A 14,513-nucleotide genomic window follows, 5' to 3' on the forward strand; every position below is an offset into this window, starting at 1 on the left:
CCCTGGGCTGGTGATGGACCCTTTCCAATGTCCTGTTTCACACCAGAGCAGGGACTGGAGGTCCCTGAACAAGTGTAGACTGGTTTATGCTTGGAGGGCACTAAATGTGCCCTTCAAAACAAACATAGCAGTGGCTTGGGGAGGCTACCCCTCCCAAGCCATGTAACACCTATTTCCACAGGGAAAGGGTGTTACCCTCTTCTCCCAAAGGAAATCCTTTGTTCTGCCTTCCTGGGCGTGAGCTGTTCAGGCAGCAGGAGGGCAGAAACCAGTCTGAGAGGTGGCAGCAGCTTGAGCTGGCCGGACAGCCCTAGAAGGCTGGTAGGAGCAATGTTGGGGGTCCTCTAAGGAGCCCCCAAAGGGCATGGAGTCATTCGTCCAATACTTGCAACAGTATTGGGGTGTGATTCCAACATGTTTGATAGTGACCTATGTCCTGTACACACATATAATGGCATTCCCGCACTCATGAAGTCCATGAAAATGGCACTGGAGTTCACGGGGGCACCTCTGCTAGTACGGGGTGCCCTCACACACAGGTACTTGCACCCTGCCCTCTGGGCAAGGAGGGCCTGCCACAGGTGTGACTTACAGTGACCTGGTGGAGTGACCTGTAGTGAAAAAGGGTGCATGCAACCTTCCATGCAGGCTGCAATTGCAGGCCTTCAGAACACTTTGCATGGGCTCCCAATGGGTGGCATACTATATGGGGTGGCAACAATACACCCACGGGGATCCCCTGGTACCCCAATGCCATGGGTACCATATACTAGGGACTTACATGAGGACACTAGTATGCCAAATGTGGGGTGAAAGTAACTACATTACTAAGTTAGAAGGGAGAGAGCATAATCACTGGGGTCCTGGTTAGCAGGATCTCAGTGAACACAGTCAAACACATTGACAACAGGCAGACAATGGGGGTAACCATGCCAAGAAAGAGGGTACTTTCCTACAACACATGTCCCCTTATTTGTGCCTGCTTCAAGTAGGCATTCATTTTTTAACACAGAGCCTAGTTTGGTTGTCTTAGTAGGTTCAGTTTTATATCAAAATATATGAGGGTTTGCTTTGATCTGCCACAGCAATGACCCCTTTGACACAAAGTGGTGCTGTTAAATTGTCACCTTCCTAGTACAAACAATAATTTGCACTGGAATATAAATGGCATGCTCTGCTTTGCATCAGTGTAGCACAGGTGCAAAGGCTTAGTAAATCTGTGCCTCTGCCTCTGTTAGGAGGCAGAGGTCATAGTGTCTTGCTACCAAATAATGGGCACCGTGACAAGTAAAAGTGTGTTGTTGGCTGCTCCTACTGCTGGCTTGATAGAACCCTTTTGAAGGAGACAGGTATGGCCAACAAATGTAGTGTTCTTGCTTTCTGTTCCCAGTCCGTTGCCCTCAGCAGGCAGTATCCATGCGTACGCCTAAGCTTCATAATGGAGGCATGAATACAGGGTTGGACTTGGGCTGAATTCAAGAAACATGATTACTGATTGTTTAGATGGCTGCTCAACCACAAGGACTTACATTCTTGACATGGAATATCCAAGGGACGAGGTCAGCAGCTAAACAACATAACACCCACAGATATCGGAGACGCAGGGGTATCCATGCTGCCAAGCTACAAGAGACCCGCCTTATGGGGATAGAGGTGGAGCACCTGCAGCGGCAGTGGCACAGCCAGATATAGGCCACCTCTTACTCTATATATGCCTGGGGAGCCCTGGTGTGGATTAGGACAGGGACTCCATTTGAGTTGGAACATTCCTCTATCAACATGAAAGGGAGGTATGTCCTGGTCAAAGGCAGATCACCGAGTAAAGAAATCACATTAGGGAGTATCTATGCACCAAATCAGGACCAGATAGCCTTCCTACAGTCCCTCCCAGCCCCCCATGCCACCTGGTGGTTGATGATATGCTTCTGAGAGGGGACTTTAACTGTGTGACGGATGTCTTGTTGGACTGCTCCACCTCCCCCCACCCGGTGTGGAAGCCCACCGTCTTGCTCTGGACCTTCGCAAGTGGTTACAGAACTGAGAACTAATTGACATATGGTGCACACAGCATTGGAAGGACCAGGACTCCTCCTACTATTCCTATATTTACTCATTATATACTCAGCTAGACAGATTGTCTGTTCAGGCATTTTGAGTCAATACGTGATGCACACTGAATACCTGGGCTGCACACTTTCGGACCACAGAACTTTGCTCCTGGGGTTCCGGCTGATCGATGACAACCCAGTAATTCCCATGTGGCGACTTAACCCAGTGGCCCTAGAGGAAGCTGACTACAGGGATTCCCTGCTCAAGGCCATTACGGGGTATTTGCAATGCATCTCTTGGCTAGACCATGGCTTTGTGTCCACTGGCCTAATGGAGTTAGAGGCATTTAACGCAGTAGTTCATGGGTACTGTTTGGGTCAATCAGTGGATGTCGGGGGAACTAGATTCAGGGCTACAAAAATTGGACAGTACATGTCACAGACTGGATAACACCTTGAGGATGGATGCTGAGGAACTCGATCGGCTCCTTGAAATGAAAGACCAGCACAATATGGTTTTGATTACAAAAATTATGTTGCCAAGGCTCACAAAGAGGAGAGCCGGTCAGAGAAGCTCCTGGGTTGGCTCATAAGGTTGGAGGCTCATGGTGCACCCATTGCTCAGGTCCAGTTAGCGGACAACGCAAGAGTCTATACTCTGTGGGCTATCAACAATGAGTTTAGAAGATACTATGAGGCACCAAGCCGCTGCTCGGAACCGCTCCTGTAACAGCTACAGTCTGCCTTCCTGGACAGGCTTCCATTTCAGACTTTCCCCTGGGGGGCCAGGGAGGACCAGGGAGGTCTGGTGATGATGCAAGTGATTGAGCTTGCCTCCAAAGAAATGGGCATGGGCAAAACCCTGAGTCCAGACTCCCAGTGAAGTTCTACTCCACCTTTAAGGTAAAACTGTCCCACAGCTAGAAATGCTCTATTCAGAGCTGCTGAGATTGGGAGCACTGCCTGAGTCCACAAGAAGCGCAATAGCGGTCCTGCTCCCTAAGACCAAGTTATGGGAGTGCAGACACTGACATTCCTGCCTTTGTCCATGCTTAATATGGACCTCAAGATCCTTAGTAAGGGTTTATCCTTCCAGTTGTTACCCCAAATGCCAGCACTGGCTTACAGGGATCAAAATGGCTTTATCCCATCACACAATTTCTCCATCAACCTCAAGTGACTTTTCCATGTCCTGCATTACCCTGAGGTACAGAGCCTGCCGGGTGCCATGCTCAAGACGGTGGACCTGGAAAAGGCCTTCGACTCAACACAATGGGGTTTCCTCATTGCAGTCATGCATTGAATGGGGCTGGGAGAGGGCTGGATCAGCTGGGTTACATTACTGTATACCAACATGACAGCGAAGGTCAAGATGGACAACACAATCTCCCTCCATTATGACCTCTACCAGGGCATGATGCAGAGTTGCCCCTTATCCCCTCTCTTGTTTTCCTTGGTCATTGAGCCTTTGGTGGAGGTGTTTCGTCAGAAGGGCGGGGGCAATGGCATAGGTGTGAACGGTCGTGTCCACATAATCTAACTCTTCGTGGATGACTTCCTGCTTTATCTGGCAGTTGGCGCCACTGATGCCTTGGGTGCAATCCAAAGGCTGGAGGAATTTGGGACCCTTTTGCACCTTCGGGTTAATAAAGCCAAATCATGCCTGTTCCTGTTGAGACAAGGGGCCCAATGACCTTCCCACCGGGGCTGACCTGGTTTTCCTCATCTTTTTAAATACCTTTTATCCAGGTATACCATACCCTGAAGGATCTATGCAAGGGAATTCTGGGTGGGCCACTTGGATCCCTTAAATCCTGTGTCCCTTTCTGGGGATTCCTAAGGCTGTTGATTATGGCTTGGAAATCCATTTCAAAGATGGTGATGGTTCCTCATTTGCTGTACTTTTTTAATGATCTCCTGGATGGGGTGTCGTCCTCCTGGTTCTGATAGCTGATCTTGATTGGGGTTGCCACAGGGTGTCTGTCAAGATTCTGCAGTGGCCGCCGGACGAGGAAGGACTGGGGGCCCCAGACATTAAGTTGTACTTCATGGCAGCACAGCTCCAGTGGGTCTCCCAATGGCTAGATGTGGTTTACGGGGATAGGCTGGACCTCATGGGGTGAGAGCCCCATCAGAGAATGCTGATGGCCTGGCTGCAGCAGCCAGAGGTGCTTATCCCACGACCCAGTACTCTGTTGATGGCAGCCTTAAAATGCTGGCGGAGCTGTATATTGAAGACTAAAAGTGTTCCACTTTATGCCCCTGCCTTTGGTGGGATTGCTCCATGGGGATCCTATTTCCCTATTTCCCTTTTTCCCTTTTTACGCCCCCACAGCTGTCGGATTGGATGGAAGCTTGCCTTGAGATGGTCAGTAACTGCTATCACCTGGGCACCCTCGGCCCCTTGGAGGATCTGCCGGCACAGTATGCCTCATCCCCAGAACAATTTCTGATCTAAGAGGCCTTAGTGTACACGTTTGGGGATCTCTGGGATGGGGCGAGGTGAGAATAGCCGACAACTTATGTGGTGCTCCAGTTGATGTTATCTATGGGCTCACCAAGACACCTAGTAACGTGGTTCTACAGGGAGCCGAACTGGATGGCACAGACGCCCATGGTGGCACTCAGGGCCAGGTGGGAGGGGGTGTTGGGTCGTGAAATCTTGGATTCAGAATGGCATAAGATGTTGGAATACCCTAAGAAAGTCTCTGGAAACACTAGACTGAAATACATCCACTTTAGTTACATTCACATGACCTACCACACACCTCACAGACTCCAGGTCATTTATGGGGGGGGAGCCCAGGGAGTGCCCCAGATTCAAACAACTGGATACAAACTTTTGCCCCATGACGTGGGGCTGTCCCACACTACAGCTGTTCTGGGATTCAGTAGTTCACATTGAGCCGATCGCTCCCATGTGCGATAGAGACCTGCCTCCTAGAGAGGTTCCCCAGACCCGACCTCGGAAGGTGGGCACTAGGTACCTAGACTTGGCTCTCATTCTAGCCAAGTGACACATTGCAATGGCATGGAAGTCTGCGGTGGGGCCTGTCTTGGAAACTCGGGTGAACGATGTCACTACGTGGACTAGAGAGGAAGAAAGAATACTGCTTAGGGAAGACGTTAAAGGGTTGAGGCGCCGTTCAATAGCTGGATTGTGGGCAGATGCACTGGAGGCCTTGGAGCATCCAGAAGGTGGAGATAAAACAAGATCCGATGACCAGCATGGCCCGGATGACAGAGACCAGGACAGGGCCCGGGTGGGGGAGAAGGGGCGAACAGACATTAGGAGAGGTTAGCCTCTTCTTACCTCCTTAGGACACTACCTTCCCTAGCTGTCAGTCTCCTTGGCCACCTATACCCCCGTCCCAGATGTAGTGAGGTGGCCCATACATATTGCAGCACTTTCGGTGCGCAGGTCTCTTCCCAACCTCCCCTCCACTGATTTCACTCGTTCCTGGCCACTGCACACCGCGAGACAGTTAGTTTCTCTTTTTCTTTTAGTTTGTATTTTTTATGCTGCCCGGGTCAGGGGTTAGACTCCTTTGGACATGGCAGACCTGAGCACCCCAGAGGAAATACATAGATTGGGTGACTAGATACACTCCGGGGGAGGTTCAGATGAATGGGTTCCCATTATGGAATTAGGTTGTGCACAACCGGAACTTCCTGGGGATGTCACTGGCGTTTGTATTTTACACTTCAACACTTGTTTTGATGTAAACTTGAGCTACATACCTATGGCATGTTGTTTAAATGGCAATATTGGTGTAATGTCCTGAAGTTGCTATGTCTATTATGTTTAAAAACAAACGTGAGATGTGACAAATATTACTTTTGTCTGATCAGTTGGAACTATCTATGAGCAATGCACCAAAGCATGCCTGACATGGAGTTTGAAAATTACCAAACTCACCAGAATCACATTTAAATATTTTAGTAATGTAAAGGGATTTCAGTTTCATGATTTCAGTCCTCTATAAATACTACAAGAGCAGCCAGTTCTTAACTTGTGCTGGTGGTTGCAGGTGGGACTAATGTTTTCATCATCAGTTTTGCCCCAGAGCAAGAGAGAGAAAGGAGAAAGAAGGGGGAAGAGAAGGATCAGAAGACAGCAACAAAGGACGAATACAAGGATTAAAAAGAACATGCAAGTAATGAAGAGCTAGGAAGTGAAATGTGATGGAAGGAGGAACGTTGTGGATTCAAGACTATGCAGCCTAGGTATTAATCAACCCAGCATTCAGCAGCAGCGGGCTTCTAAGAACAACTGTGGGCCTCTGCACTTACTTTTTAAAAACAATTGTCGCTGGCAGTATACAAAACAGCATTTTTCAATTTCACTAGTAACATGGTTGACATTTGCTTTGGTAAAATCTGTGAATCTGATGGGCCTGATTTTATTTCAGCATTTAGGGGCTTATTAACAAGGACCTTGCATCGCTGTTGTGTCATTTTTTTAATGAATCAGCAGCGCTGTGCTTGCTCCATAGTTACAACGTGATGCATTTGGCCAAATGCATCACTTTCCATGGCCCTGCAATGGAAAAGAAACCTATGCTGGATCCAGCTGTGTCACATAGTTTTTAATGTATGCAGAGTGGACGTTCCATCGGAAAAAGTCCCTTACAACTGACGCAGTGATATCTACAAAATTTCCTCCGTTTGATGCTTCTTCAAGATGCATCATGGATAGCCTGCAGTGTGTCAAAATTCCTATGCCACCAAAACCTAGGTGTTAGGACTGACGCAGTGGCTTCAAAACCGGAATCGGGCCATTTGAAGTCACTTCACACCCTGGAAGATATCTGTTTAGCACCTCCCCACTGTTTGTGGCTGGTCTGCACATGTGCCAATCATGTTGTAGGGTCGCTTGACCAACCTGGGACTATGGCACCTAAGATCCCATCATCTACTGCAGCAATGCAATGTGACGTTGTGTACTTTTTGCAAGGGACAGGCCAGGATTGTCACTTCTCCAAGGAGGAATGGGTCCCCAAGTCCAGGTCTGGGTACTCCAAAGGACAACAGGCATGTACACACATAAGGTAGTTGACACATGTATTTCCACTTCACATTCCAATAAATACTTATATTCACTTACATTACACTGTCACTCACTATATCACACATACTCAGGGCTCCTCAAGTAGACTATGCTCACTGTGATGTGAAACATAGCCATACTGCATACATTATCTCTTACACCCAGGACCAATGTAAAAGTGTGGAAGGTGATATTCCACCAGTTTACAATCTTTTACATTGGTCCTCACACATTAAGCGCCATGGGTCAATCTGTACTGATGCATCACCTCAATTTTTGATGCATTGCTGAAGTTGTGTCAGTTCTGATGCCAACTTCAGCAATGCATCAGTTTTTGAGTGGATGCCCTGTGGCATCCTTCTCTCGGATGCGCCAGTGTTCAACAGTTCCCTGTACACATTTTTAGTTGTGGGGTCAATTGACCATATGAGTGTAGTTCAGCACCCCTGTTGGTGGGGGCCTGATACCATAATGGCAGGGTGATATCTGAGGTTATATTTTAGATTCCCCCTCTTGTGCGTGCTCCGTTTTGGGGAGTAGCTTCCCAGCAAAAAAGGAGGTACACCTGTGATAAAAGCTAAGCTAGCTGGGATCACTATTCTACAGGCTCATGGTGGTAACTTATGTGAGGCACCTCCTATTTTTACCTTGCAATGGCACACCACCTCAATGAATGTACACCATTTAAGAAGCAGACTGTTTACTGATCTTAGCCCTTATAAAAGGTATTTTGGAAGGGCGCTAATTTTGTTAATGATGTTAGGGGTGTATGAAGTAGGATTTTTTTTGTATTGTTGAATATTTATATGTGCCAATTTATTCATCTCACAGAATGCCATCACCTATCACTCCAATTATATCCACAAAACAGCCAGATCCATCTTAGTTTGGGGGCAGATTAGAATAGCCGAGGAACATTTTAGAATGCCAGGAACAGATCCACAAATAAAATATGGGAGAGCTGCCTGAAATGAATGGCTCAGTATTAGAAGTACTGGTGTATTTGATACACTAAGATGTAAACCCTTTGCTTCACATCTTTTCACTAGGTGAGTGATGTCCCTTTGTTAGTAATGAAGGCCAGAAATTGAATTGTCCTTTTTCACTCAGGGCACCCCCTTACAACTTCTGTTGAACGTTAGTTTGGACATTTAGAAACTGGCTAGACTACAGAACAGGACAGCATAATATGATGAATCTTAAAGAGACCCTGTCACATAAGTCCACTCTTGAAATCACTACTTGGTGAAAAGAACAAAAATCATGGTCCTGCGTCAACTATAGGAAAACTTCATGGATATGGCTCAGATCTACCTGAAAATCTACAAACCATATATATCAGACTGGAAACTACACTCTAGCCATGCCCACCTGAATAAAGCGAGGAGGTTCAAAAGCTAAACATAGAGGAAGAGCAAAATGTGTGATGGCGGTTGGACTCTGGAATGATCTGAACTGCTGTCTTCAGTCATGAGAAAGCAACCAACTGTTAGAGAATGAGCAAGAATTATTTATTTCTAAACAGTCGTTCAACTGATGGAAACTCACTCTCCTATGTTGAGGGGTCAGGTCACTATATCACATGCAATTTATGAAATGAAAAAATATTTCACACACTATATTGACTAGCACTATATCATTTGAACTAAGTAGTATTCACAAAGGTGCGTTTGGTCATAAACGTACGTTTAGGCCTGAATTTACTTGATTTCCACCTATCAGGAATTCAGAGAGGGATTCCTGATAGGCATGAACATATTCACATGTGTGCAGATCTCTGCCATGTATTGGAGTTCTCTGCGCCTGTAACTCACACACACTAAGTGGCCAATTGGCCATCCAAGACATGGTTAGCCTTGGAAGTTTATAAACACCCACAAACATCAACGTTGGTGGGCATTCAAAAAGTCTCCTCTAGTACACTTTCCGCAGTGGCAATTGTAGGATTTTAACTCCAGCCAAGGGCTGACAAATCAATTTACAGGGTAGGAAGGGCAATGAATCACCCCCGATTTGCTTGGGATGTAGAAGGGGTTTCCCCAAGGGAAAAGTATTTTTTCCAATGGAGAACAAATTAAATCAAGACAAAAGCATATGAATTTGCACAATTAATTCTGTTCCCCAATTCCAGAGTTCTCTACCGTGAAGAGCTCTGTACAGGAAGAATTAGGCCTTCCTCAAAGTCATATGACCTTCCCCACGGCAAGCCTGGAAACCTGTGCCTAGCGCAGTTTTCCAAGCCTACTATTAGGAATGTTTTTGAACCTATAAAGTACGTTATCATATTTTCCGACTGTAGTGGTGAATAGGTCACAGTAAAATGAAATATACTGATAAATACTTACCTTGACAATATAGTGGTAGGCATAGGGTCTCCATCAGTGACAGGCAACCCTCCTCTGTTGATGCAGAATATGAGCCCGCAGAATATTATTATATAGCCAGCTTCACGGGTGCCAAGATACTATACAAACTACTGTAAGCACACACAAATATTCCTAGCCCGACAATTTACCCTATCAAAGGATATTGCACAGAACACATTTAAGTAACCACATGGAATCTGATTGTGCTTAACGAAGCTCATACATAAATGCTTCTTTAAGTTCTCAGATGATCTTGCAGCTGTTTTCTGAGCCGATGGATAGAATTTATCGGAATATCACATCTCCTTCAAGCTTTATTCACACTGTTTAGTAAACAAATAAAAAAAAGTTCCAATGAAGAATTGGTTAGCTGCCTTCCCTCTTTGTACCGCTTCATATTTTACTTGGCAGTGGTTTGTCCTCTATCTTTTTTTACTTTCACAGCATCACCATGCTCTCCTCTTATCTTCTCAGTCTTCATAAGTACTTGTTCACATGATTATTTTACTCTGACATTAAAGAAACTAGGGTTTTTCCCACACCAGTAAATATTCATGCTTTCAGGAAGTGAAAAAAGGGATAGCAGAGCATTTCTTGACGTCCCTTAACCAATGCCATGAATTTATGCACAGCATTCTTCATAAAGATCAAAGAGCCTGATTCTGAAAGCAGTTATTTTGCACACACACATTGTTTGCTGCCCGGGTCTAAATAGTGTGTGTATTTGCTTTAGAAGAGGGCTTTCACAATTTTCATTCCTTAAGGTATTGTCACCCAAATTAACATTGTTCTCAGGCTAATTTTACCTCATCTATCTCCATGGTAGTGCAATGCGTCCTCTACTGAATTAATGATGTCCCTGTGTGTAAAATGAGATACTGGACCACACATTCTGGTGTAACCTTATTGTAGTAAAGTTTAATACTGATACTTGGTCAGACCATTAGTAAAAAGAAAAAACACGACGTATCAGTTATTAAGTCACACATTTACAAGGACAATTATGCACATTTTACAAATTGTGATAAATCAATGGCAAGCAACCATGAGTGTTCTATTATGAAATGAGTACTTGGCAATAAGCCTGCGAAGTACCAATGTGCACTGCAGTTTGGTACAGTCAGAGATGCTAAAGTGCACCCCTTTAAAGGATGGAAAATGTAGGCGTCTGGCTCTAACACGATGCCACATCTGATTGTTTCCAAGACCAGATCATTCAAAGCAATAGCGTAGTCAAAAATCCCAAGGGACCTAAAATAGGCACCACAAACCGAAACGAACATATACACAGCTCATACAAACTAAAGTGTGGTAATAGAAGCCTCATACTCAGATTTCTAGATTTAAGGTTCTATAATGTCAGGAGGAAAAGACCCCTGGAGAGCAGGTTAAAACCAAGCAATGGCATAGCTGTTAGGACTGTCTTTAATGAGCCAACACACACAAACAACATTTGTTCATGTGTGTATTTTTATATGGTAGTTCATTAAAGCTAGACTTCTTGACTTATTGACATTCGAGGCAACGATTGTGGTAGTGGTAATGATGGTAGCAGAGCTGTGGCAGTAAATAGGTGTTAATGATGATGGTAGACATGGTCGTGCTGGTAATGGTGGTAGCTTTAATGACAGTAGAGGTCAAGCTGGTGATAATGGCGGTGGTGGTATTGATGGTAGTGGTATTGTTGGTGGTTGTAGCTTTTCTTGTAGAATCATAGACTAGCTGAATCTGATCTTCTGTGTTAACAGGCATCTCATGGAGAATGCAGCCTAGAACTCTAGTGCAATAAAAGATAACTGATACCTGCACATCTCTCTTGTCTGTGAATTTCACAATCTTAATTTCAAGGGTAGGCTTATCTTTGGCATCCAGTGGCGCTAAATGATGGACCGCCCTGCAGAATGTGATGAGGGGCCCTGAACCTCTCATATCTCCCAGATATGTATTGGCCTGGTGCTAAATGGGGTCCCCCTGAAGGATTGGGACCCCCAGAAAGTTTGGGTCCCTGTTAGCCCCTGCTATTTTGTTTTTAGTGCACCAAATGTTCCTTATATATATCCTGACAAATTGTTATAGCAGAATGGCTGTGTCCATACAGTGAGGTCATTATGCTTGGTCAGTTTAAATGAGGCAGGAGACCATGTTTAACAGCCAAGAGAAATAAAAATGAGCCACTAATAGCAAAAGCAGTTTGAGTTCTTATTCATTTATCTCACCTAACAAGCATATGAAGAAAGCCTAAAACATTAGTCTTTGGTGCAGGGAAATGAAGGGAATACACTGGGGAATCAGATATACAAGACTGGAAGGTACTTGGCGTTTTCTGACAGGTGCCAGAAATTAGTGAGGATTGTACACTTGGGAAGGAAGTATCAGACCCTTGGTGGGCTGAAGCCCAATAAGTCTGCTTTGGATGGACTAAAGAAGCAGCAAACTTCTTTGTCTCACCCCGAATTCATGGATTTGGTTCTTGCAATTTTTCTTGGTTAAGGATCAGACGCATTAAATTTAAAAAAGAACATTCTGCTTGCAAAAAGTTGCCTATTTTCGCTACGTTAGAAAAAGTAAAGTTCCTGATCATCAGTTCTAACTTCAGAAGCCCCTTTACAGACCAACTAGTTTTAAACAGGAGATGCGCACAATGCACAATTAAAGCTGTAGTTGGGCATTTCTAAGTCTAGAAAAAATAAATACTAGTAAATCAAAGATTTCCAAAGGTTAGCGTTTGGTAAAACCATCACTTTCAGTTGTAAGGCCTTTTAAGATCATTGGGTCTAGAACACCTTGATCTCATGGCACCACGTAAAAAGCATGAAACAGCAAATAAAACATGGCATTCGGTAGGAGCTACAGATTCATAAGCATCGGGTGAACTTGAGTGAAATTCAGAGATTTCAGTAACTGGAGAATAAACAACTTCCTAGGCATGCTAACATATTTACAAAGCAACACAACGTGTAGGGTGTTCTGTGGAGACTTATTGTTGCGGCCACAGGGACCCAAAGTTCCAGGACATCTCCATTCAATGGGGGATGCCAAAAGATGATGCAACAGATTAAACTTAAATATCGCCAAAATAAATCTGGCCCTCTCATTAGTTATAATAGATAAATATAGCTCCATACCCTAAACAGTTTTTAGCAGCATATGTCCCCGTACCCTGGCTCTCATCAGCTCTTTGTTTTCTGTTGCAATGATACACGTTCTAAAAACAAATCCCTCACAATTTTGAGCCCCGGCAGACGTAGGGAACAATGATTGTAAAATCTGTCCACCTGTGCATACTGGCAGAAGCTAACTTCAGATAGGCGATCCTCAGGAATTTATGCATATGATCAAGGGACAAGCAGTCAGTGAGGAGCTGTCTATGCAGCTGGGTTTCCTCCTCAGTCCAGATCTTAATCCAACAAAGCAAAGGCCTGAGAGCAACAATGTTTCCTATGTATTTTTCCCTAAGCTTGTCATGGACAGAGAAGGCCGGGGTACTTTTCGGTACCTGCAGAATCCATCTTAGAAAAATATTTTCAGCAAACTGGATCTGAACAATCCTCATGTATCCCCATATCTCACAGCCATATAGAAACTTGAAGAAACACTTGGCCTGATAAAGCTTAACTAAAGTGCTCGGGGACCAAGAGCCCAACCTCTGGGCAAAACTGGCTACTGCCCCGTGGCCTTAACAACCTCACATCTATTGCCCTCAGTCAGGGGCTTCCAATTGTTATTGACATCAAATAGCACCCGATGTAAGAAAAAGCCGAAACGTTGCCTGATTCCCCACCTTAAAAGTTTTGGAACTGGTGGACCAGGGACCAACTGCCACAAGATAAAATTTCATAAAAGCGCAAACTACCCATAAAATCAACATACCTGTGCAGTAGTGACTGCAATCCTACCGCAGTACACCATGAGGACCTCATCATCGGCGTACAATAAAACCATGAGCAGTCTAGTTCTACAACAGGGCAGTCAGCGTGGACTGAGAGAAGAGCCCTGGGTGCTACTGGTGCTAAAGTGCTAGGTGCAATCTACCCCCTGTGAGTACCACACCAAAACTGATGTGTTGGCATGCACATTTAATAAAAGAAGCACAATGTTTAGATCCATCGCAAGAAGCAGGTCCCACAGCTTTCTGTGATTGACCCTGTCAAAGGCAGAAGTGAGGTCTATATATGCAAGGTGAAGTGAACCTGGCCAGGCAATGGAATACTTATTTATGATTTAATACAAATTTAAGCATTGATCCATTGTCAATTTGCCTGACCAAAAGCCATACTGGACCTCAAAAAATATATATTTTGTGACTGCCCACAACATAAACCTATTTAAGAGTACCCTCCCAAGCACCTTCACCACTGTGTCAATTAGTGATATCAGCCAATAACACTGAGGGTTGTCCTTGTCCCCCTTCTTAAATATCAGTACAATTATGGGGGTAGGCCACAAAGGCAGGGCTCCCTCCCTCCCTCAGCATTGACAACCATTGTCAAGGCCACCCCCCAGATTTCAATGTTGTCCACAAACAAGTCAGGGGGGATACCATCAGGTCCTGGGGCCTTGTTGCAAGATAACACCTGATACCCTGAGAAACATCATCTATAGTAAAGACAACATTAGCTCTGCCCAACACTAAATCACCCTCGTTCTACACACCTTCACTGAGGCCATAGTTGTAAACCCCTTTAAAATGTTCCACCCATTTTTCCGAAATGTGGTGACATAAAACAGGCCCAGTTATGATGGCAAAACAAGGCCTATTTATCACCCTCCAAAACAAGGAGATCTCTCTAGTTTCTCAGGTCTGAAATACACTGTCCCACGCAGTCTTACATAAGATAAACTTGCAGTTAAGGCCTTCTTATATTCCTTCCAACCAGAATCAACATGCCACTTTCGGGAGCGCGACCAGGGGTAGGTTAGTTCACCCGCCTCCAGGACTGAACAAAGTGTTTGTAAGCCTGGCGAACGGCCTGCGTGATCCCATGAAGCCCTGTCCCAACTTGGGAGGGGTGACTAATAGGAACAGAAAGTTTGGGTCAGATTGGACTC

This window comes from Pleurodeles waltl, chromosome 1_2 (assembly GCF_031143425.1).
Source record: "Pleurodeles waltl isolate 20211129_DDA chromosome 1_2, aPleWal1.hap1.20221129, whole genome shotgun sequence".
Taxonomy (NCBI): domain Eukaryota; kingdom Metazoa; phylum Chordata; class Amphibia; order Caudata; family Salamandridae; genus Pleurodeles; species Pleurodeles waltl.